Here is a 26961-nt window from a genome sequence, read left to right as displayed (position 1 = left end):
GGCGGGACCATGCCTGAGTGTGGAGAGGGTCACCAGGAGGATCCCTCAGCCACTCAGATGGGGTTGTTGGGGACTGGGACCGGGCAGGAGCATGACATGTTTTCTCTGAGGTACCACTTTTGACCAGAGCAGTAGAATTAGGGAAGAAAATTTTTGGTGAGAAAAGAATATTGGGGAAATGTCGTAAGATGTGAAGCAGAGAATGATTCCTTCTCCTACTGATATTGCCTTGATGAAGTCACATTCTCTCTCAGGCTCCCACATCATAGTCTGGAATAAAGAACAACATCCTTCCTTTTGGGTTTGTTATGGGGTTTAAATAAGATATAGCCCGTTTGTATTTTCTCTAACTGAAATCCTTCCAAGTAGGCCAAAGAGAAAGCTTGGGGAAATCTCTGGACACCCCTCTCCCCATCTATCCCAGACATAGTCTTCCATCCAGGCCTTGCTGGGTGAGAATGGGCAGTCAGCTCTGCCAATCCCGACATGGGCGTTACCATCCCCATTGCGGGGGAGGCCCTACAACTCAAATGTCGAAGTACCAATGGGGCAGATGCTGGCGGATGAACATATTGTTGCCATGGAAGCTTGCATTTTGATATAGAACATCTACCATGGAAGAAGCAGGGGTGGGACTTGCCTGTTGCCCATCACTCTAGCTCCAGGCCCTTACATGAGATCTGAGGATGGGCTTCACATGGGGTGTCTGTGGCACCCCCATTGCATGTATACAGTTATGAAAAACTTTGTCTGAGGTAAGGAACCAATGCATTCACCAGTTTCTCAAGGAGCTCTGTGATCCAGAAGAACTGAAGGAATGCCAGGTCCTAGATGACAATCCATAGCACAGAGAGAGCAGCCTGGAATCCAGTAGCATTGGGGGCTCCAATACACATGGAAACTGAAAGGAGAGCAGGCACGGACATGAAATGCATGACAGCCTCCTCACACTCTGATGTCGTCTTTTTTTGAAGATGTCTGTGTTAAAATAGGCCAGTTGAAACAAATCGGGGGGGGGGGCCCAGAAGTGACTGAACGAAATTGGCATGCAGTGTCACTGTATCTTCTGGGTCAGCCTTTTGCCTCTGTAAGCCCACTGGAGCCTCATGAAGACCCTCTCGGAACAGTGCTGTTAGCTGTACTGCACAGTGAGGAGAACAAGATCCACAGACAAGACAAAATTTTTAAAGATAATCAGCCAAGAAGTGTAAGATCAAGGATGTTAAACTCAGATATGCCTGACTCTGTTGTCAGAACTTTTCAAAAAGAGAAATAAAAATACAGGATAGTTATCATCAGTAGAGGCAGCCCCTCAGATCTTAGCAAACATGAACACTGTGATAGACTCAGGGACAAACATCTCTGTCCTGGCTAGTCCAGAAAAAAGATAATTTTTAAATAATGGATTAGAAACACATTTCTAGTTTTTATTCCTTCTTTCCACCAATACCTTCCCCCTCCACCCCCTTTTTCTCTCTTCTTCCTTCTTTCTTCCATCTCTTTTCCTTTCCTTTTTCCCCCCAAAAATGTCTCCTGCACCACTTTAAGGTGCAATACAGAGTACATGGCATTGAGGGTCAGATGGACCCGAAAACATGTTCAATACATCCTGCTCTCGAGAAAATCTTAAACTGTTAGGATACTTATCTCTAACCCAATATGCCAGGAGAAGAACTACTTAAAAAAAAAATTCTAGGTGAAAATTTAGGAGAATTCTTTGCATGTTTGGATGGAGGCATATTTTAGGGAAGAAAACTCAGAGTGTATAACTGGAAAAATACTCTTATAGCAAAATAGATAATATATTAGGTATCTATCTTTTACAAGTGACAGAATGTAAGTAAAACTGAGTTAAAAGAAAATTTAGAGTCATTTGTAGCTGGTAATTGAAATTACACACAGTACTAAAGGTTAATTTCCTAAATATATCAGAAATTCCCACATCTTGATAGGTTGCTTAGCTGGATAATACCTGCATGAGTTTAGTTATGGGGGAATATACATGTTGCTGATGGATCTGTAAATCCATGTAACTTTTTAGAAAAGTAATATTGGATTTTTAAGTGCAACTGAAATATCTATATATTTCAACCTTCTGGGAGCTGATAGTACAAACATATGTGTACAAGGATGTTTGGCATGCCGAAGTTTGCAGTATCCAAAGCAAATGAAGGGGTGCCTGGGTGGCTCAGTGAGTTAAAGCCTCTGCCTTTGGTTCAGGTCATGATCCCAGGGTCCTGGAATCGAGCCCCTCATCGGGCTCTCTGCTCGGCGGGGAGCCTGCTTCCTCCTCTCTCTCTCTCTGTCTGCCTCTCTGCCTACTTTTGATCTCTCTCTCTGTCAAATAAATTTTTTTAAAAAAAGCAAATGGAAAAACAAAAAACATAAAGATAAAATAATCTAAATATCCACTGGAAGGGGGTAGTTGAATAAGCCATAGAACATTCTTACTCTGAAATTTTATGGTATCGTTTAAAAAAAAGAATGAGGTATGTGTGCGGATCAGAGAGCTGGCCATAAGGGATTAGTATGTGAACACAAGTCAAGGTGCCCAGCTGTGTGTACAAGAACTTCACATTTCTATAAAATACTGGAAATGGAAAACAACATTTATACATTGTATATGTTTTTATATCTTTGTCCAATCAGACAGAAAGGCGAGGGAGTAGACACGCAGACCCCACTGCTAATGCTCTATAAGCATTAGATTCGGATGTGGGAAGAAGTTGCAATACTGATATTTTATTTTTACAATTGTATTTGTAAATGTGTTGGTAGTACCATGTCTTGTTTTTTTCCTTTTAATTTTCACAACCAACCTAGAAAGGGAAAAATAGATAATCAAACAGGGAGGTGAAATTCAGCATATTTTCCATATTAAGAGGGAGCGGGGGGCAGCTGAGGCTCAGGAAGAAAGACTAGGCCTTTGGCCAAAGTCAGTGTGGTCTGATTATGAAGTACTGGGGTTGCTGCACTGACGCAGGATCCACCTTGTGGACAGGAAGAGGGGCTGACTGTCCAGAGATGTCAGGGGTGGGGAGAAATGTGGAAGACCCCCTCCCACATTTCACTGCCTCTTAATGTCACGAAATGACAAAAATGGTGATACGCTGTTTGTCATATGATTGAAAACTCCCAATCTCAATTGTAATTGGTAAAAAAAAATGTTTTTTTAATCTTTGTTAAAACTCAGCATAACTTCACTGTTGTCCATTGCAGACCATTCCTCGTAAAGCAATTATATTCTTCAATCCCAGCAAGTCTCTAGCTTACCTTCAGTAATTGCAACAAGTTGGATCACAATGGATGTCAATTTAAAAACCATGAGACACTTGCTGAAGTGAGAAGACTTGGGGACATTTTTTTCAAACTGCAAATGAGACAGAAGACACAGGTCCTAGTTGGTTGTATTGGTGCCAAAGGACAAGTTGATTTTCTCGGATGCTACTGAGAAGCATAATAAAGACTGTGTCACAGGCTTCCGCTTCATGTAAGCTGTTTGATTTCAAACCCCACCTGTCTTATAAGCAACTGGATCATTAACCTCAAAAATGTCAACTTGTTCATGTTAATGTGAAGTGAGTTCCAAGCCAAGGGATCACCCACAGAACCGGCAGGTATTACAGACATGCGCATAACGTTCTGCCTTCAGGCTTCTTCAGGCCGGAAGTCAGGAGAGAGGCTGAGAGCAGGAATCACCCATGGGAGTCCGTGTCTGTCAGATCGGCTGTGTCCAGTGGGAGAAGAGCAGGAAGGCATGTTTGGGAAGAGCGGGACTCGTGCCAGAGTAGAAAACCCAGGACGTGGGCTGAAGCCAAAAGCTGACCATGAGCATAGACCAGGGAAGGAGCCCAGAAATAGGGGTTCAACCTGCAGGAAGAGGGGGGTTGCATCAGAAGGACCTCACAAAGTGAGGAGGATGGAAATGTGCCTCCAGCTCAGCCTTTCCCTCCAGTTCTGTGGGCCAGACCCTCCACCCCTTACTTCAAGGATCTGTAGCACTCCTGACCTGGGAAGAGCAGGCTGAAATTCTTTACGGGACTTTGTGATAGAGTTAATGGCCAATTATTGACTGTGTTAATTTGCTCAGACTGCCTTAACATGGCACCAGAGACTGAGCGGCTTCAACAACAGAAATTTTCTGATCATTCTGGAGGTAAGAAGTCCAAGATCAAGGTGTCAACAGGGTTGGTTTCATCTGAGGTTGCTCTCCTTAGTTCACAGATGGCCATCATCCCCTTGTGTCCTCACATGGTATTCCCTCTGTCCATGTCCTAATATCCTCTCCTTATAAGGACACCGGCTATGTTGGGGTAGGGCCCACCTATAGGACCTCACTTTAACTTAGTCACATCTTTAAGGGCCCTGTCTCCAAGTACAGTCACATTCTGAGGTGCTGGGAGTTAGGACTTCAACATCTGAATTTAGGAGGATGCATTTCAACCCATGGCATTAGCTATTCCCATTTTCCCCTCAAATAATGCCAAATGCCCATTTAGAAATGCATGCATTTGTGTAGATGTGTATATATTTATGCATGAATATGAAATGGTTATTTTCTTCCTAATAATATTCTATTCCCCCTAGTTTTCAGCAACTACACATAAGCAACACCCTGAGCTATGTACCTCCAAAGAGCATGACAGTTACTTGCCTCAGAGGGACAACAGAACTCCAAGCACATTCACATAAACCAGCTTTAAAACCCACTTCCATCACTGCCCCCAACCCTTCACAGAGGGCCTGAGGTTGGGGTCTGATTTTGATTGTCAGCCCATCGGTCTGCTCAGACCATAAATGTGCAACCATCATTTACCAAGTGCTCACTCTACGCTCAGCCCTTCACCACGTTCTTTATAGGGTTTAGCACATTGACGTTGTATGACTCTTTCTAATGCTGTGTCCCTATAGGTATGTACACATATTTGCATGTTGATTGTTATATGCCTCTTTTTGGGATTCTGGACCTAATTCCAGAGTGAGGGGTCCCCCCTCTGTAACACCAAGCAATTCAACAGGTTATCCTCAAATTCAACTCCATTCTGATACTGTCTACTTGGAAATAACATCAGATTCTAGAGATGAGGGGTTCAACCTTGTAAGATTGCCCACAAGACATCACTTTAGGTGCAAGTCAGGAGCCCCAGGGGGTTACCTGTGCTTCTGACTGACTTCCTACAGATCGGAGGTTCCAATGACTTCTTCCTTAGGTTCAATTAATTTGCTGGAGCAGACCACAGAATTCTGGGACACAGTCCTGTTTATTAGCTTACTGAAGGATCCAATAAAGGACACCAATACTAGCAGATGAAGAGATACATAGGGAGAGGTCCTGAACAAATGAACTTCCACCTTCATGGTGCTTGGGGCCCTGCTCAGTGGCACAAAAAAGCGTTCTTGTTCCCCAAGTATGGGGCTCTTCAAGAAGGGCCAGACAGCTGTTCTCTTGGGTTTACTGGAGGCTTCATTACATAGTCATGATTGACTAAGTCATTGATCATTCTCGGATTCAACCTCCAACACTTCTCCCACCCCAGGAGGTCAGTGCAACTGAAAGTTTCAACCCTCTAATTACATGGTTCGTCCTACGAGCAACCAGCCCCCATCCTTGGGTGGGGTCCAAAGTCATCTTTATTAGTAAGAAGACACCCACTTCACTTTTATGGCTCTGAAGACTTTTTAGGGACAGTGGATAAAGACTAAATATATCTGAGAAATATAGTTTGATCATTGAATGACAAACTATATATTTCTTATAAATTATTATATTACAATACCACTTACTTGGTTCCAGATATTCTAGGTGCTGCGTACATGTTAATCCATTTAATCTTCACCACGACCTTGGGATACAAGGCTACTCGTTATGCCCACTCTGTAGTTGAAGAAACTGCAACAGGGGGAAGCAAATCACCTTCTCTGAGCTTAGACACCCAGCTGGGGCTACTGCCTGCACCCGATACCAGGTGGCCCAGAGCCTATTTATTCTTCCTACAGTCTTGTGAGGGAGTATCTGCTATCACAGTCTTGCAGATGAAGAAAAAGATTTATAGCTGTTTAGACCCTGGGGTGTCTAATTCTAAAGCCATTTTTCTTTCCATTGTGCTGGCCTGTTTGCTTGGACACTGCCTATTCCCCAGAGCCTACGCTAATCCTCCCCCTTGTCACACATCCCTCATGAACACCCTGAGCCAAGCACAGTGGCTTCTTCACATCAATATTTCAGACTGTAGAGAGCTGTCAGGTCCATTCTGCGAAATGGAAAAAGCACAGGCTTTAGAGTCCAGGAAATCTTGCTTCAAATCTCAGGGCTCTGAATCTCCAGCTCTGTGGTCTTGGCCAAGTCACTTAGCTTCTCTGAGTCACAGTTTTCTCATCAGTACAGATAATAATCACTAGGTAAACAGAAAGGGGGCAAGACTGAGGATTTTGGAATTCCAAATTGAAATCCTACTCCACTCTGATTGCCCCCAAATTTAGTGACAGGAAAATAAGCATCACACCACAATAGAATTGATTTAACATCTGAGAATATATTGTGAGTATAGGTGTGTGTGAATCCCTTACCAATTATTTTGTAAAATTCCAGATAAAAAAGATTTCAGTCCGAAGAAAAATTAATAATCACTAGGTAATAGTGAGTCTTAAGTGTTTCACACTCAGTAGTTAACCCACTCATCCTGTCACCGGGGACAGCTATGGTAGATTGATGACAACATGACTCTGAAGGACTCCCCAACAAGAAATGACAATCACCTCTCTACCCTGAAAACTGGGTGGTTCTTGGGGCTTCTTCTAGCAAAGGACAGTGACAGATGTGATGGTGTGTCAGTTCTAAGTCTCAGGAGGTCTTTGTACAGTTCGACTTTTCTCTTAAACCCTCACAGCCACCAGGAGAACAAACCTGGTCTAACATGATAGAAAACAAAAACAAAACAAAAAAAACCCCAAAAAACAAAACAAAAACAAACAAGCAAACTAAACACATGGAACAGAACAGAGTCATTTCAGCTGAGGCCATCCTGGACTAGGAAGTCGCACCTGACCAGCCAGCTGACCACACATGCGTGAGCAAGCCCAGCTGAGATCAACCCACCACCCAACCAGCCTGTCCGACTCCTGACAAATAAGACACTTGTTTAAGTTATTAATTTTGGTGTGTTTTTTTATGCAACCATAGCTAGCTGATAACCACCGGAAATTAATATCATCAGTACTATTTAGAAGAAGCTCGAAAACACGCTCACCTTTTCCCCCGAGCAGTGTTCCTTCTCCTGTGAGTAATATCATAAGCAAACTCATGTTCTCCCCCCATGTTCCTTAGAGAAGACCCACACAGGCTACTGGGTGATGAGTCTAACAACAAAGGAGAGCAGGGAATTTTTGTTTCCATGGGCTCAAGTAAACTCTCTTTACACATGCTTCCCATTGTCCTTATGTCAATATTGGCTTATGGAACTAGAATGTTTTGATGAGGCCTTTAGAGTTGGATTTTAGCAAAGAAGCTAACATTTCTTTTGGCAAAAAGGACACAATTCCAATGGCATGAAGGCATCCAAAAGTGTCAGCTTCCTTCTAACCTAGTCAGTCCAGCAGGGCCAGAGGCCCGCAGTCATGGTTCTGGGTCCCTGATGGGCCTTCTGGTCCTTGGCTACAGTCAGAGCAGTGCAGTTACTTTCTGGATGGCAAAGGTATTCCCCAAGTCTTTAGAACCTCTGGTGGCCTTACATGAGCCTGCAGGGCTGACAACCTTCACTAGCTTGAGGTAACCATTGCTCGCCTGTGTGTACCTATGTGCATGTGTCTTTCTCCCACGTTCTACTGCATGACAGTGATACAGAAAATGGCCATCCTTCCTGGAGTCCTCTGTATTTACCATAGACATTTGTTTTTGCAGTGGGAGGATGGGTCAGGAATTCCCACCCAAACTGCTTGATTTTGGAGAGCCTGGCAGTCCCAGCTCTAGAAGAACATGGTGGAATCACAGCACAGTATCAACATAGCCCCCCTGAAACGACGGTCCACGCAGAACCGTTCCATCTGTCCTTACCCTCAGACAAAATTTTCATTTCTCAGAGACCAGCATGAATGTTAGGAGCCTGGGTTGCCTTCAGATTCCTGCTCTCGCACTTTGTACCCGACATGTCGTTTTTAAGTACATTAACACCGATAAGTCTCAGGGTGCTCACATGTAAAATACCCGGTACTGTTTACAGTGTTGGGGTGAGGAAGTGGGTGCAGGATGAGTTCCTACCTGCCTGGCACACGGATATGTAGACACATTCCCCTCTCTCCATTTATACGTCCGTTTAAATCACATTTTCAGAGCAGCACTTACTTGCCACCTGCAAACCAGGCAGAGATGCTGAGATTAACGCGCTGGGCCCTCCACGCATGGCTCTCCTGGTAAGAGGGGAAAATGACAGGAAAGAAGTACGTCATGATTGATGGGGGGATCACTTCAGAGGTGAAAACTTGGGTTGAAGCATCTTGGCCCTAGTCCGGAGTCGGGTGGGGGTAAGTGGCAGAGGAGGTGGTATTTGAGCTCAGTTTAGAAGGATGAGGGGAATTTGACAGTTGAAAAGGGCAGGTATTCCAGGCAGAGGGAAAGGCCCATGTGAAGGAGCAGAGCCCCACAAGGCCTGTGTTTTGTTCTGGGGAATGTGAAGTGGTGCCTCCAGGCAGAGAGGTGGTCAGAAGGGATGTGCCAGGGGACAGGCCTGCAAAGGAGAGCGGGGACAGGAAGAGGTCTCTGAGCTCTTCTTCAAGGCCTCATTTCCTTCAAGTTGTGGTGCAAGTGGGGAGGGAAATTATGTTCTTCTGGATGCTCGGAGCAGAATTCCATTCAGGGAGAGAATGGTGCTTGTTTAAAAACAAGCCTTGGGACCTGGGTGGCTCAGTGGGTTAAAGCCTCTGCCGTCGGCTTAGGTCATGATCTCAGGGTCCTGGGATCGAGCCCTGCATCCAGCTTCTGCTGCGTGGGGAGACTGCTTCCCCCCACCATCCTGTGCCTGCCTCTGTGTCTACTTGTGATCTCTCTCTGTCAAATAAATAAATAAATAAAGTCTTTAAAAAAATAAAATAAAATAAAAACAAGCCTTAATAGGCCCTTTTTAATGTGATTGGCAACCTCCTAGAGATCATCAGAATGGGTTGAGGTGTTTCTGGGAGAGGTGTGGTGGAGGGATTATAGGACGTGTGGGCGGGAGAGCTGAACAGGAGCAAGGAGCAGAGCCACAGGTGGAGAGACCCAGAAGGGAGGGTGAGAGAGGGAGAGCTCGGGGCATGGTGACCGACTCTGCCACTGGAGAGAGGGTTGCGGGTGGGCAGGGGCATTCACAGCTGCTGAGAAGAGGATGAGCTGTCTGTCACTGGCTTTTAGGCTGTTGGTTATGCAGTTCTGTTGCTTCCCTTCAGGGAAAGCAGCTGCACAGCCCAAATGCATGAGCAGTGTCTGAGGGAAATCAAGGGACAGGGGCTGAGATCCAGGGCAGGGCAGCTCAGGGCAGAGATAAGTAAGTCCCTGGAAGTGCTGAAGTATCAAAAGGGCACAGACTAGAAATTAGGGGACATAAACACAAAAGCTACTGGGAAGTCACAAAAATATAGAAGTATGAAACTTCAGAACAGAAATAGCATAAAACTTTGAATCCAATTTACTTACATATTAAAGAACAGAGAGACACAAGCTGTCACTCCTGCCTACACATGTACGTCCTATGTCCCCCGTGATATTTACCTGCAAGGTGTCTTTTTTAGAACACAACATACAGCTCTCACATCTTCAGGAGAAATGAGGAGGGCTAATTTTGAGGATATGTAAAACTTGGGATCCTTAACTGCTCGTTAAATTGTCATGGCATTTTTCTTGCTCATTGATGTTAGGATACCTTCACATTTCAAGTTTTTCTACTAAGCCCAGAGACTACATGGTAAAGAACACAGGGGTGCCAGACTTGATGTGTACCTGCCAAGAGTAGAAGAGAATGCTAGGAATGTTCTAGAACTCAGAGTCCCCCAGCAATGGCTGAGAGTTTTTTATTCAGGCACCACTGAGTAGCAAGGAACAGAACTCCCCTCAGAATACAATGAACAAAAGGGAGGCTCTTTTGGAAAGATACTGTAGTTAGCTTGCGGTAGGGGGCTGCCTCTGGGAGCCAAGCAGAACTAGAAAATCAAGAATCGAGGTCATTGCCTTCTGTCTAGATACCATACTGTCTCTTGCTTCTGTTTCTTGCAGCTGCACTTTTGTCCTCCTTTGTGGACCCCTTCCCATCCCAGCATGCGTGGGATCCCCAGCCCTGCTTGAGACAGGCTCCGGGTGAGCTTGGCAATCAGATGCGCTGCAGACGCTGGCGCCCCTCCCACCCCCCTGGTTCATCCCTGTGGACTGGCCGCTGACTTGTGTGTCTTTCTCCCTTCCCTGTACCTGGGCATGGAGGCAGGTCACATGGAAGTGTGATCTCTCATACAAAATGAACTGGTTTCAAAGAAATAAGATGAAAGGAAAATACCCTCCTTGCTGTTGGGCAGAAACTCTGCAGTTGACCACGTCTCCTTGGCAAGAGGAGGACGCTAGTTTTTAGAGTGCCATATCTGTATGGCCTCACAGCAGGTCCTTCTCTCTTAGCTCAATTTCTTCCACCAGCCACTCTGGGCGGAGACACGGCGGTCCTCGTTTTGTGATTACTGACTCGCACAGACCTGATGACCTCACTTTAGGGGGGATAACACTTCATCCTGAAGGTGCCCCCCTCCTTCATGAATAGGAGCAAGCTGACAGGACTGCTCTCTTGCCAGAGATCATTCCTTGGCACCCTGGGGCCCTCCTAGCCCCTGGCTCCGCAGGCTTCTGGAATGTTCTAGAGGTGTAGTTGGGGCCTTCCCACCATCCAAGTCTGGTGGTTGCTGGTGCATTTTCAGCAGCAGCTCTTAAAGGGCTATGGGGCTGTAGACAGTCTCCTGTGAAGGGACAGCTGAGGGGAGGAAGGGCTTCGTGAAACCTAAATGGATCAGTGAGTGTGGGTGGCTTAGTCCACAGGGACACGCAGGTAGAGTCTCCATTTGCCTGCATCTGTCAAGGCCTGTCTGTGTACACAGAGCCCAGTGCAGGGGACCTCTGTCATGCACACATGCATGCACACACACACACACACACACACACACACATCAGGCCTGGAGATATATACATGTGTCTCCGACATCTCTCACACACAATCGTGCCACATTAGACGCACCGTGTTCACGGGGTGTCAGACTGGGGATTTAATCTCAGCTTTGTCTCTTGCTCCCTGGGTGATCCTGGACAAATCTTTCCAGCTCTCTGATGCTCACTTTCTGCATCAATAAAATGAAAGTAGTTATAGACTTCCAAAGGTGATAGGAGAATAACCCGAGATGGTGTCTGTAAAAAACTTAGTACCTACCAGATATTTAGCCACATATACATTTAAACTAAATATAAACTCTTGTTAGATTACATATACATAGGCCCTCACACACATTTATTCATGTGCACACGTACACATGTTTCTGTACACATTCAATTCTGCATATATAAAGCACATACACAACCATAAATACCAATATGCATAATGATTGTACACACATTTGTGTATTAACACAACCATTCATATACATACATGTGCATATATGTTCTTAAACATAACTCACTCTGAAATGTACCACCACATTAGACACACACACATAATACATACATATCGAACACATAGATATGTATTACATCTGAATTTGTGTATACACCTATACCTATATAATACATGAACACATTTTACATAGTACGAATTTGTCTCTAATACAAAGACAAGTGGAGATAATTCACAGCTTTGAAAATAACACTCTGATCTGTTGATCTTATTACCTCAAGTATGAAAAACCACTTCTGTTGCTTCTTTGGGGGGAAAACACCCAGATTCTGGAAAGACACTCTGTGATCTTCATTAGCCTCTTGGTGGTGGAGGAGGTCATCACTTCATGCCAGGGGTGGAGGAGAGACGCTCACTTCCCAGCCTGGAGAGAGGAGTTGGGTACCTCCCCAGCCTGGCATGAAGAGCCGTCTGCGTTGAGCATCACCAGCCAACTGTGAGATGGACTATTCTCATACAGAGGCTGTGTCTTCAGCACGGGCTCACGGAAGGCTGGGCTTGGTTAGTACAAGGTGTTTTTCTTCTCTCAGTGATATGCTCTCAGGTGAGCTGCTGGAGATCTGCAGTTTGGCTTCCTGAGTGTGTGTTTGCAGTGGGGGCGGGGGAGGGATGCGGTGTGCAAGGCACCCGAGTCCTCCCACTAAGGGCACAGTCCCAGAGTCCCTGGGAAATCGAATTCTTGTTCAGTGGCTCCTGGGCTAAAGCGTGAGGCGGTAATCAACACAGCCGACTGCTATCTGGGCATCGGGGGGCCTCCCTGCCGTGCCCCTGCACCATGGCCACGAGTCTGCTGGGGGATGGTCTGTGGGTTTGTACCGTTCACTCTGGGGAAGACATCCAAGCATTAGGGACTGGAGCTGTAGTCCATGCAAAAGGACTGCGGGCCGCCTCATTTATATGATCACACTTCCACTTGTAAATTATGAAAGGGATGAAGAAGGAAGAATTTGATCCATCAAATTTATGGATTCAATAACAGTTGCCATTTCAGACAGCAGGGATCCCTGGGGATTATTTTTCCATGTATGCTTAGGTAGCAGAGAGGGAGAGACAAATGCTAAATATCCTGCCGTATTTATGAAATGTCAAATGTGCTTTCCGGGGTAATTACATGAATATTGAATAGCCTCGCTGAAATTTACAACCCTGCAACTGAGTGTTTGGGGATGCTTCTTGCCAGCAGCTTCCCTGTAGACAAGACAGCAGCCCTGGACACAGGACCCAAACGGACCAGGATCCAGTCTGGCCCTGTCAGTCCTGCCATTGCCACTGCATCTGAATGACTTGGCCTGATTTCATAAATATTGACCATCAAAGGAGTCCACATCAGGCCCTGTGGACATCTGTACCATAAAGAAGAGACTGGGTTGACGTTAAATATCCCCTGGCGGTTCTCCAAAAAAAAAGTGATTTTATGGTAATTTTCCCCAAAGCTGGTGGAATAGCATATAGCATATTAAAACCCAAAGCTATTCTATGGGGAGCTGAATCATTCCTTTCCTGGTTGTTCCAAAATCTTGGCTTCTTCTTGGACAAAGAAGAACATTCTAGATTTTGGCAGACAAAATAACCTCAGCGTAATCTGAGTCAAAATCATGCAGACTTTTCCATTTGCAGGCCTGGAGAGGTATTAAAACATGGGGGTGACTTCCAGCCCTGTTTGTTCTTAAGTTTCGGTTAAATCAATTTGCTAGTCTCAGGGGGCATTCTCAAGTCCTCTTTCGCTTTAACCACTGATAACTTTTCTATCCTGGCTGTGACTGCTCTAATCTCAGAAGTGTCTCTCAAAGCCCTCGTTTGCTTTGCCACTGTCTTTTCTCAGGGCTTCCAGGATTATTTGAATAATACTCTATTTATCTCTCTGCCTCTAGTTCATCCTTCACAGTCTCTCCCACAGTGACTTTGTCTTTTGGGTGTCATAGTTATATTTTACATACACACCACTGCCTACCCCCCTAAGCCCTGTCCTATATAGCTCCTCCTTACCATTCAGTGCTGCCTCAGCACCCATGCTCTTCCCATATCTGGGTACCATTTTACATGCTGCCTTCACGGCCCAGAGGACCTTCCTCCTTCTCTACACCCAACACATTCCCGCCGACCCACTGAAGTCCAGTTCACACACTAAAGGTGAGCGATATGCTCAGAACACTTGGCCACCAAATACAAAATCCTCTTTTCCCAGGCTTACCCAGATCTGAACAAATTCAAGAGCTGAGTGAGAATTCCAATTATTATGCAAAGGTACCAGGAATCTGGGGGCAAAGGGAATAGAAGGGGCAACAGTCCTAAGGGGGGCGATGGACGGATGTGTGGAAGCAGATCCCTGCTCACACTGTAATAATAGTTGAGGCAGGGACCCGGGAGGGAAGGATGGCGTGGAAACAAGGGTGGGGTGAAGCTGGGGAATGTTGGAGAAAGGACAGCACCCGTATTCCATACGGGGCATCTGAGAATATCAGGGGCGAATCAGAAGGAAGAGGGCTGGTAATACCAGGGAAATGATTGGCTATTACAATTTAAAGGCCTAGGCAACTTGCTTTGGCTTGTATTGGGTAAAGCGTTCTAGCAGTCAGTTCCAGGGATCATAGCCCCTAGCTGTAATCATCCCCTCTTTTAGGATAATTATAGGATTCCTTGGTGGTTATTCTTCCCTCTGATCCCATCACACTTCATCCATGCTGAGAGGGCTCCAGATAGATGGAGCTTTGCTAATCTCTGTGCTAAAGCTCTGAGCATCTGGCATACCGCTGCCTTTGATAAGACCATGTCCTAGCGCTGTATCAGTCTTCACTCACCTATGCGCTACAGAACGCCACCCTGTGATCATCGAAGCTTCTCATCCCAAGAGGCTGTGCCTACACCACCTCTGCTTGAGGTCTCAGGCCATGTTATGGGCTTCTCTCCCTCTTGTTGTTCAATTTGGAGGCATTTCTCTTCTCAATACCGAGAAAGTAGAGAGCTCTTACTTAACTGAAAAGCAAGAACAAAGACAAACTGAATTCCTCTAGCCATATGCTACATTTCAAAAATGCTTAAGGCCTTTAAGTTAGCAAATTAGATCACAGACAAGACTCTAGAGTACAGAATTCTTGTCTAGGGGTGGAGTGAAATTTACGCTTCAGACTTCTCTCTGGATAATGCCCCAGCAACCCATAACGAGATGTGGGTATGAAAATAATGAAAGAAACCTGAAGCAGGAGGGGATCATACAATCCTGAAGGGCAGATAGCAGATTTCTTTCAGTATTTTAATACCTGAAAATCCTCATTTCATGACAGTAATACACATACATATGTCACACACACATGCATGTGTGTACTTACATGCATATAAGCTATGTATGTCTACACATGCACATATAAATATGCACATACATACATGCTCTGCTAAAATGGAGTACTTGGAGCCATGATCCAGTCTGCTCCCATGATGGCAAAGAGCATCATGAGATCAAAACAAATAAGAAACAAAGCAAATAAAGCTTCCAAATGACCACAAGACAGATTGATCTTCCTGTTCTCTGCATGGCCAAAGACTCTCTAGGACCTTGACCACCAAAAGATAGGATATGAGGAAGGCTGGGTTCCCTGTGGCACCAGGGACCCCTCTAGCACCTTAATTCCAGCACTTTCAGTATGTCGGAATGGAGATGCTGTTTCCCAGTTCTGTTTTCCTCAAGCTACCACATCCCCTCGAGATTGAAGTGTGGCTTTCTCACCTCTGCATTCCTCATGCTAACTATAGAACTTGGTACCTAGTCATCCAATACATATATTTGACTGAAAGAATATCCTTGGCTAATTGTCATATATTTTCATGAAATTTGATGTTGCTAAATTGTATATGCACAGATGGAATTGGGTCTTACTAATAAAATTTTAAAACAATTTCCTCTTCCATGAATTTTGAGGAAAGGCAGTGAAGGACCAGCGTAAATAAGCTTTGGAAAATGGAGACATTATAGATCCTCTTAATGGCCTTCCAACTTGAAGGTCCAGCAATTAATTTTAAAAAACCTTCTGTGTTTATGAATTTCCCAAGGGGCACAAAACTTCATATCTCTGAAGGGCCTCCCCTCCTTCCCTGGGTCACTCTATTTTCCTTTGTCTTCCTGTATTATTCTTGTTTGCAGCTCTCTCCATCAGGTGACTGCCTCCCAGTGTCCTGAATCACATTGCCTCCCTGCTATTTGACAGCAAAGTTACTCTTTCCAGTCTTTAGGTCCTCTTATGTCTTGAGTCCTAGAGCCTCACAATACATCTTATTGATTCCAAATCAGCTCTGGACAAGAAAATTGGTGATGGTCAGGGAAACTTCCAACTGGGCTGTGCCTGAAAATATTAATTTTACGAGAATGAATTGCATTCAGAAGACCATCTAGCCTAGTCTTTTCCCCTAACAATGGCCTTATGGCGCTAAGGACAGAGTCCCCTCTCCTTACCCCAGGCTTTACTTTAAAACCATCTAGCATTAATAGACCGTGAATGTACCATGCTCAAACTGTTTCTGGCAGATTATTGGTAGGAAACAGGGAACAGCTCTGATTTCCAAACCCAAATCCTCCCAGTTCCTTTTTTTCCAGAGCAGTAGATGGTGGACTAAGCCTTTCTCTTTGTGAATCAGAGAGCCATTAACCATAAGGTTACTGGCTGGCCCTTAGTGTGCATTTCAAGCAGATTAATAGATTGCAAGTCAAGATCCCCTTCTCATAGATTCTTGCACTGCTGGTTCTGTGCAGATAAAATGGGTCCAGATTGCGCTCTCAGAAATGAATGGGCCATGAACAATGGGCTGAGACCAAAAAGAAGCAGAGAAATGTTTGCATCCAGCCCCTGAGATTCATGCTGGGCCTCATGGAGAGTGGCAGAGCTTCCAGATGGCTGAGCAGGCTGCTGCACACCCTGTATCTCTAGTGCCCTGCACAATTAACTTCCTTGACCAAAATTAACCAGTGAATGAATGGATAAACGGATCAAAATGTAGTGTCCTACTTACCCTGTCCCAAGGTGATTGCTTCTAGGAAAATATCACTGTGACCAAGGAGAGTTAAAACATTTATGAACTTTTGACAGAAATCTTTCAGTCTCTGGTGGAAACAATGTGATTCGATCTATGAGCAATCTGCTAAGGAATCTTACTTCCAGAAACTGAATTTGCCCAGGAAAATCTGCCGGAAACGCATGACCACGAGGTAGCTTGAAACAGCACTTTTCAGACTATAATGTACACTTGGATCATCTTGGGGATCTTGTTTAAAATGCACATTCTGATTCTGTAGGATCGAGAAGAGGCATGGGATGCTACATGCTTAATAAGCTCTTATAGGATGTGGAACCTGAAGCTGTTGGCCCTTGGACCACACTTTGAGTAGCCAAGCTTTAGATGCAGCTTGCTATAGGGTCTCCTCCAAGGGGATTTTCCTCTCCTCCTTGCAGATATTTGGTGATGTTTAAGGATTTTTTTGGTTGTCATAACTCGTAGGATGCTACTGTCATATGGTAGTACAAGCAAGGAATGTGGCTAAACATCCCACAAAGCACAGGACAGTACCCACACAAAAGCATTATCTAGCCCAGAATGCCAATAGTGCTGAGGCTGAGAAATTCTGCTCCAGAGGAAGGAACATAGATACGCAGTCTGCTTGGCCTGGGATCAATCTGTGAGCATTCCACTTCACTGCTGTAGCCCTTACAATAATCTCAGAAGCTCAGTTCTTTGAAGAACTATGTAACTAGAACCAGTAGCATGCCTGGATATGCAGTAAATTGTTCAATAACACTTGATATCAATTAAAAGAAGGTCAAAGAACCGTCTTCCTCGGAGACCTATAGAAAAACAATTACCATTATTGAGTACCTTTTATTGTATATCTAGATAAATATTTGGGGTATTTCAGAGATACTGCATATCATACAGGCTGAGCCAAGGCCATAGCCTGTCTCTTGACAATCTCTTGAGTCTGTAATATTAGATTTCTTAAAAAAAATAATAGCTTCAATCCCCATTGTTGGGCAGATATTGACAGCAGTTGTTTTCACAAAGTAGCCAATTGTAATTGCCAATTGATTGAGAGAGCTGGGTATTGCGTCTTTGACCATCCCAATGGCAACAGTGTTTTCCCATCTCAGGGACACCCGGCTGTGATTTGGCAAAGGCATGGATACCACAGAGCCCCACTGCTGGTCATTTCATGGGTCTGGCTTGGTTTGGTCCCAGAATGGGAGCAAAACTAGCCCAACAGAGAGGTCCCAGCCAGGGTGGTGGGGTAGGAGGGGACTGGGGCTGACCACTCTTGGCACTGGTTCATGTGTACTTCGGGGGCCTTCTGAGGCCTAGTCTTTCCTATGTGTCTCAGAATATTTTCCACATGTTCTTCCCATGCCATACCCATCCTGCAGCTGCTCTGCTCAACACATAAACAGATGGGCACAAACATACATAGACCCCATCCTCCGTCCTCCAAACCGCCCCATCTATGTCTCAGCAGATGAGTCTTTCTGCTGACTGCATGTAAAAAGAAAAAAACAACCAGATGGCACAGCTGGAAAAAAATGTCTGTGTTTTAGAGGGTCTATAAAGCTCTTTATCATCCCAGCAGGAATGGGCAAGGGCCTGGCAGGACACGGGAGTGCTCAAGAAGAATGTCGAGCATCTGCCTGACATGTTGGTAGAGCTTTCAAGAATCATCTCCAGGCTGCTCTCTTCCTAAAGATATCTACATGACAATCCTGGGACCTGAGGGTTGCCTTTTCCTTCTTCCTCCATCCTTTACCATGCTGCTCATCAGCTTGTCTGCCTGCAGAATTTCATGGAGATAGTTGTTCTAAATGGTTTTTTTATTGGCCTGGATGGAGACAGTTAGATCATCTCATGTGGTATAGTGGTAGAGTAGAAAGGTCAGGGACTTGGGACTGACTTTGCCAGGAATACTGGCAGGACTAGCACATCGTCATCCTTGTGGCTGTGAAGTACTACAAGCAAAAGGATACTAAGTCTAATCAGCAAAGGAAAGAGGCATGGGAAGCAAAGTCCGGAGGAGGTCAGCCTCCAGCCCTCAGGGTCCTTTCCCACTAGAATCACATAGGACATACTTCATCCCCACAGTAGCGTGTGTAAGGTGTTGTCAACAAAGAAAACTCAGAGACTCAGGGCAGAGGTTTCTTACTGGGGACTGATCCCATTGGCAGCCTTTACCTGGATGTACCAAAATTCTAGACTTTCAGAAAGAAAGGAGGTACTCAGCATAAACCACACTGTTTCACAAACAGCACAGTGAGCCACTCTTATCAAGTTATGGCTGGGAACCTTCCTGAAATAGAAGTTTTCAGACACCAGCCAGGAGCCCACATGGCAAGCAGCCCTTTCCAAGGATCATAGTTGAGACGCGAGATGTTTTCTGCACAATCATGGATCCTATACTGGTTCCTCTCATTTTCCTCCGTGGGACAGGTGGCAGCTCAGTGGGACCCCAGTGCTCCAGAGCTGTGACAAGCTGCCTTGGGGCCCACATTCCCCCCACAAAGGGAGAGGCAACTTGTTCTCAGCCATGCTGCCTGGAGTCTTTGAAGATGTAGGTCCTGTGGGAGAGTATCACAATTCCCAAGGATAACAGGTTATGCCAAAAAAAAGGCAATCTCTTCTCAAAACCTTGTCTGTCTGTAAGATGAGCTGCTCCATTTTCTCCTTTGTTGAATTAGGAACACTCAGGGTTTTATTCTTGTAAGTCAAAGGATCTTTTTGAAGGATGGCTTGTAAGTATTTTTTCCTCTCATTTGGTCTGAAAGCTTCCAGGAGTCTTTCTTTATCTTTGAAACTGAAAGCTTTTCCCTCCTTCCCGTAGGATATGCTAGGGCGTATTTCCTTACTATTAACTCTGTCCAGCATGTGAAGATCCCTCTAAATTTCTCATCTCATATCTTTTAAAATATTTTATTTTCAGTTCTGCAAAGCTTCTTTTTATTAGATCTGTAATTATCGATGCCTATCCTTGAGATACTGACCATTTGGGAGCTGAATGTTCACGTCCTGCTTTATCATTCATTACCCCTACTCCCATTCATGTATTTAAGCCAGAAATTTGCTCGTCCATTCAATAAACGGTTCCCAAACATCCATATCCATTAGAGGTACTACCAGACACTGGAGATTCAGAGATAACTGTCTTATTCAGGTTGCTATAACAAACTGGGTGGCTTCTACAGCAGACATTATTTCTCATCGTTCTAGAGGTTGGGGCATCCAAGATACAGGTGCCATCAGTTTCAGCATCTGGTGAGGGCACAGATGACTATCTTCTTGTAGCCTCATAGGGTGGAGAGTAGAGTGAGTTAGCTCTCTGGTCTCTTCTTATAAGGGCGTTAATCCTATTCATGAGGACTGCATCCTCAAGACCTGGTTACCTTCCAAAGGCTCCACTTCCAAATACCATCACATTTAGATTAGAGTTTTGACATGCAAACATTGGCGGGGGGGGGCATAAACATTCAGTACATTACAATAACTAAGGTGTACAGTTGGCCACTTATGATCTCAAGAGTAAAAACACATGTACACAAATCCCCAGAACAAAGGAGGCTTGTTTTAGTGGAGGCTTCCCAGAATGCCGGGAACACAAAAGATGGGGGGCCTTTGAGGGACACGGGGACTGTGTGTAGACTGTTTTTCTCAACTTTATCTCTGTCAACATTTGGTTCTCTGTGAAGCCGCATTTTGCTTATACCAAGATCATTTTTATTTGGTTGGTTGTGGTGTCTATGCTTTCATGTTTTGTTTATAAAAGCCAGGATTTCATTATTTGGTGAGATGTGTGGGTCTTCATTCCTCCCTCGTTATCTTAAGGTGCTGCTGTGAAGCTTATTCCTACCCTACCCTGCATGGGTCTAGTCCTAAAGAAGAAGACAATAGGGGAAGCCACTTTTTGCTCTTTCTTCTATACCTTGGGGCTGAAAATGCCCTCACCTCAACCTAAATGCTGACAGCAAGACAGCTAGATGCTTGAGTGTTTTTACTCATCTGCCTGGTGGGACCGGAAATATAAAGTGCTGCCTGGAACTGAGGCTGGAGAGATGGCTCTGATAGTCTTGAGGAGAAAGCCACAGAGACATCCTCACGGTCTGGCCGCACTAGGGAACTCTATCTGGATCACAGGTGGGATGAGAGGTAGGAACGACTCCTGAACCAGCTCCAGGGGCAAGACCACCTTCAGATGGTCTCCTAGACCCTCCACCGCCTGGGTATGGAGCACCTCCCTACCACCCCCAGGGAGGAATGGTTGCATAGAGACACTGTTTTCCAGTGCTGTGGGAGTGGCATGGCTGAAAGGAAAAATGGAGTGTGCCTTCCATCCCTGGAAGTCCCCATGAGTCCCTGCTGTAATTGCTGCTGCTGTAAACTCCTCGGATTGGGTGATTTAATAGTAATAACGATGAGCATTAGGGGGAACAGATTCCTTGTTATTCATCTTCTTCTGCCATCTCTTCGGGATTCTTTTTACCAGTTTATCTTCAAATAGAGGTAATTGAAAATTAATTTTTGCCATAAAAAATAAAAGCTCTCTTGATATAATTGGAGCCACCGGAGAGGGTCTATTCAAAAAAGCAATCCTTCCCAGTCACGGCTCTCCGATGGTGTTTGGGGCATTATTTCAGGATATCTCGCTAGAGAGAAAGATGGGCTGCCTTCTGTTGAGAACTTACTACCCACTGGGTGCTGGGAGCAAGTCTCTACCTGTGTTACTTCATGGGGTCCACAAAATAAACCAACAAATGAAATAAGAATACCTTTATCTGGCAAATGATGAAATAGGTTGGTAAATATGAGGTAGAGAGATCTATTCTTGGATAAGGTTTAGGAGTTTCAGTGGTTTCTGGTCCACTGTACCTAGAAGTACACTCATCTCAGAAAGGTTAACTTACCTCTCACCTGCACAGGTGATGGAGATCCTTCCCAAGATCTTTGCTCCATTTGCTTCGCCTGGCTGTGGGTCAATGTCTTTCTTCATTAGGGCTTACATTGTCATTTAGGGACCACTCAGAACCTTCACACTACTGCTACCCCCTAAGCTAAAGCTCATGGTTGGCTCTCCCATCCTAACCCTGGTACTGGGTTGTAGACAGGCTGGGTTTATGATGTACCTCTTTGTCACTAAGGCTTATCGTGAGTGGCCATTTTTCATTAACTTCCTTTTTAATTACTTATCTGGAACTGTTTTTTTTTTTTTTACTAGATTATTTTCAGATGCATTATCACTGCATTTCTTTTCCTAAAAAGCTCTTTAGCCGAGGTATCTCACTGCTTGCATAGGTCAGGACTGCTGGTCTGTGTACCCATGCCCTAGGTGAGGCTAGCTCTAGGAGCAGGAGACTCAGTATATGCTCATGCATGCATTACACAGATGCCATGTAAAGGGGGGACCTCTGTATATCTCTCAAGGGTGAAAAGTGGTTTTGGTCCTATCAGGAGAAAAAGGGGAAAAAAAAATTTGGAAAAAAAAGTCCAAAGCAAGGCTCTGGGGTGCCTGGAGATGGTGAGTATGCTCTCCTTTGTTGGAAGCGGGTTGGAGGCTACATCAGGTAATGCTCTAGTTCCCCTAGAGTAGGACACTCTTGCCACTCTAAGCTGCTGCTTTCCCCACTAACAATGCTGCCCTTGGCCTAACATGAGAAACCTTACCATCCATGTGGTTGGAGACTGTCAATTCAAGACATTGTTTGGTACTTTGCGGGGAGGAAACATCTTTGCTGAGGCCAGCTCTGAAAATTGCATTAATAGTCTTTAAAAAAAAAAAAAAGATTTTGTTTGTTTGGCAGAGAGAGAGAGAGAGAGAAGGAGAAAAGAGTGCAAGCAGGGGGAGCAGGCAGAGGGAGAAGCAGGCTCCCCGCTGAGCAAGGACCACCCCCTCAACCAATGTGGGACTCAGTCCCAGGACCCTGGGATGATGACCTGAGCTGAAGGCAGATGTTTAACTGACTGAACCACTCAGGTGTCCCTTTTTTTTTTTTTTTTTTTAAGATTTCATTTATTTGAGAGCGCAGATGACTAAGAGTACTTCTAGGAGTTGGGGGAGAGGCAGAGAGAGAGGGACAAGCACACTCCCTGCAAGCAGGGAGCCGGATGCAAGGCCCTGTCCCACACCGTTTGATGATGTGTTTATCTGCCTGATAAGAGTAAGGACAGAGGAGATGACACTAGATGGAGTGTCTTTGGAGGACTAGTTAAGCCTTAACAACAGTTTTAGTCATTCATTCCTACCAGATCTCACAAACAGGGATGAACTATTAGCACTAACTGTCATAATAAAGCATCGGTTCTTTATCTTTTCATTTTTTTAGTGGAATGGATCCATTCTAGCACCTAACATTAGCAGTAAGCAGCATTCTACTTTTCAAGGTGTTTATGATTACCTTGACACTAATATATGGACCCAAATCAAGAAACCACAGGCTAGATAAACTCTAATACCTCTTCTGGTTCTTAGTTCCTATGATTCATTTTTACTTCTAATTATACAGATATAAATGATGTGATTTCCAGGCAGGGAATTAAAAAAGAAAGCAAAAAGACAAAAACTAAAAACCCTCCTCTCCATCCTTACCATCAATACTCAACTTTAAAAAACCCAGCTTCGGGGTACTTGGGTGATATAGTCAGTTAAGCATCTGACTCTTGGATTCAGCTCAGGTCATGATCTCAGGGTCTTGAGATAAAGCCCTACCTCTGGCTCCACACCCAGCATGGAGTCTACTTAAGATTCTCTCTCCTTCTCCCTCTGCCCCTCCTCCCCCTCTAACATAAATAAACAAACCTTAAAAAAAAAACAAAAAAAACCCCTTTTTTTTATTTGACTCTAAAAGTGGCCAGCTTCAGTGTATGAAATCTAAATGTGAATTTGATAATGTAGGGCAGAAACTGGCCAGAGTCTCCACGGGGAAAGGCTGAAGGGGAAGCTAGCATCACACCTATGCAAAGAGGTGTGAGGGTGGGGGCCACTCTGCTGAAAGCCTCTCACCAATCAGTCCCTTCCACTCAGAGCCAAGTGCCCCTCATTATGTGTGTAGGCGTCAAAAAGCAATGAAACCCTAATTAAGGAGCTGCTACTGTTTTTCAAGTACAGGCACACAGGCCTAGCCTGCTGCCGTTTCAGAACTAATTCAGACCGTTCATCTGGAGGGGAGCAAGCCCTGGAAATTTTAATTCCCAGCCAAAACATGCCCTGATTGGATCCCCTCCTTTTCTCTCACTTGAGCTTTTTGAGATGAACCTTCCAATTACCTGGGAAAGTATCAGAGGCTTGTGGAGGGTAGTTGGGTCAGATGGGGGCTTTTAATTGAGAAGCACACATGCATGTTCACTCCACGGGACCACTGAAGGGAAATGAACAGAAGAGAAAATTTTCCCTTCAAACCAGTTGATTCTTCAACAACAGCAGGAAAACTGAAGCTGAAAATCGATGGAGCTCGAGCTCCCGAAAGGCTCCAGTGAGGGCCGTGTGGAAGACGGGAGACCCCTGCTAATGAGAAGAGTTTAAAAACAATTGCAAGCCTGAGTTTTTATTATTTAAAACAAAAACACCCCTGGAATGACAATTTCTAAAACTGGAGGGGAAGATAGAAATGGTTGAGATTTTTTAAAGATGGAATCTCTTGCGGAGACAAACTGTCAAATTTTTCATTATATCCATTTCAAGGCAGGCATTTATTACCTTTCCAGTGACTATATATCTCCTGTAATGTTCTTACTGTGGTTTGCCTCTTAATTACCTGCAAAATTTGCATTTAAACGGAGTTAAAGTGTGCTATCCACTCTTCCTCTTCCCACCGCTGTTTCCATGGTAACCAAAGGGGTCTCCCAGTGCCTGGCTGGGCAGGACTGTCTGCTTCAGCAGGCCTGGAAACATCTCGCCTTCCTTGTAGATCCATCTCCTTTACTTCACGGAGGAAGTGAATGAAAAGCACCAAAGGATCCACTGACCCCTGTCGGATTTTTCTGGAAACTACTGTCAGCAGCAAGATTTTTCCTTCTTTGGATGAGCCTTTCCGGACGGGGGTCTGGGTTAATTTCTCCCTGTGTCCTCTGCCCAGATTGCGCCCTTTAGCTCCAGATACATGAACTGAGCAGACCTGATGTCCAGTCTTATCTGTTGACCCAGAGTGCTTAGCACTGGCCCTAAGTCAGGGCCCCTCCTTGCCTGGAGAGTGTAAGCGGACCCTCCCCTGATGCGGAAGCCACATGTCCATAAGCATCATTATTGAAGACAGTCGTAGCAGGACTCGTACAAAATGGGTTCACTGCTCCAAAGCTAAGCAAAAGTGAAAGAATGCGGATTTATATTGGGTGATTTTCCTTGATCCCTTTGGCACTGAAAGCACATGTTTCCAAGGTCACTTTTTTTCTCAAAGAGAAGTAGATTAAAAGCAAACAAACAAAGGCGCAGTCTAACAATTTTGGGGGAAAATAATCTGTGGTATGGCCCTGCATATTCCACCAGGGAAGAAGCAGAGATCCCTCACCCTACCTGTGGAGTGGCCTGGGACTCGAGAAGCAAGGAAGCAAGAAGGAAACCATGGAGCTCTCTGTGTGATTCCTGACTTCAGCTCTCTGAAAAGGCTAAGTGGGGATTATGCTCCCACTTCCAATTGCCCAGCCCCTTAATATTTCCCTCTAATCCTCTCTGCTAACCGGTTGCCAGGATTGGGCTCAGAAAAGGCAAACATCTAAGTTTGCCTGTGATTTGTTACATACCATCTTCTAATGGAAGAAGCAACCCATGTGGGTGTGGGGGTGGTAAAAACACCCCTGAATCACATGGATGGCAAGTCCATGGGAATAAGGGGCCCAAGTCTGGGATTTTAACTAATTCTACTTGATCATCCTGACAACCAACTTTCTAACACAACCAAACTTCAGAAGGTAAATGTCCAGGGCACATCAGTTACTGTAACTCCATATTTATTAATGTCCTTCAGAAAAATTGCTTTGTTGAGGGTCACTGCATGACTCAGTTAGTTAAGCATCTGACTCTTGATTTTGGCACAGGTCATGGTCTCACAGTCATGAGAGCGAGCCCCACATCAGATTCTGTGCTGGGCATGGAGCCTGCATAAGATTCTCTCTGTCTTCCTCTGACCCAACATGTGCTGCTGTAAAAAAAAAAAAAATTGCTTTGTTGGATCAGAGCACTCAATCTAGTTCGTCCTCATAATTAAATGTGAATGGACCTGGAATAATGGTTTTACTGTACAGCCTTATTTTATTTTCTCATTGGATGCTGCAATAAACTTATTTCAAGTATTTCCATTTCAACTCCACCAGTAATTTTGACTGAATGCCCGTGGCCTGTGGGGTTGTTGCATATCTTTTCAGCATAATTCCCTGGTAATCTCTAGGCTGACTCTGGAGAGGGAATGAGTTCCCTGTACTCATCTTGGCCTGTTTCCATTGGGCCCCAGAGTAGACCACAAATGGTGTGTATCTGTATGTTGTGTGCCTATCAGGCTGGTAGTTATGAAGATTAGACTTTCATTATCTTGGATTTTGAAAAAAGTCTGCCTGGCAAGCGCTTCAGCAGTGGGCTGGTCAGGGGAAAATTTGGGAATCTCCAGGGCCTGTGGGCATGGAGGCTGAGAGTCCTTTTATGAACTGAGTAATCACAGACTTTAATCCACCATTCTTGGTTCTTCTCTCTTCTTACAACTACTTGAAGATGAAACTGTCACTAGGTTTTTACTGCCCAGTAAGCTTTAGGTGTCAGTGTTCTTAGGCCTGACTTTAATACCTTCCATTTTGGTTTCTGCTCCAAGGGGATTCAAAAGAAATATAATGCTACTGAAGACTGGGAGACACACACAGGCTAAGGTCTTGTCTTTTTTATCTGTCTTTCAAAATCTAACTTAAAATCTAACCTTTGAAGGTACATAACTTGAGTCCCAGGCTGTAAGTGGGTTTGTATGGCTCATGTCTACATGAGTGAACAACTTCCCATCCAGGAGTGAAGGGTTCCCTTGATCTTCCAGTGAAACAGTCAGTACTATCTTAAAGGTAATCACTTTTAATAGCCCAACCCTAATTCTAATGACTTTGTTAATTATTTCCCTCTCTGATGCAATTAAGAGAGAGTCAACCTAAAATATCTTAAGGAAAAAAAAAATGGGAAGCAATTTATTGGTTCATGTAGTTGAAAATACCAGAGAAGAGTTGACTTAGAATGGATGGATCTATGGACTCACATGAGGCCATTTGGAGCATGTGTCTCATCTCCTAACCCTGTTTCCCTTTGCGTTGCTTCCATAGTCCG

This window comes from Neovison vison, chromosome 2 (genome assembly GCF_020171115.1).
Source record: "Neovison vison isolate M4711 chromosome 2, ASM_NN_V1, whole genome shotgun sequence".
NCBI lineage: Eukaryota > Metazoa > Chordata > Mammalia > Carnivora > Mustelidae > Neogale > Neogale vison.
Note: the sequence above shows the minus strand (reverse complement) of the source record.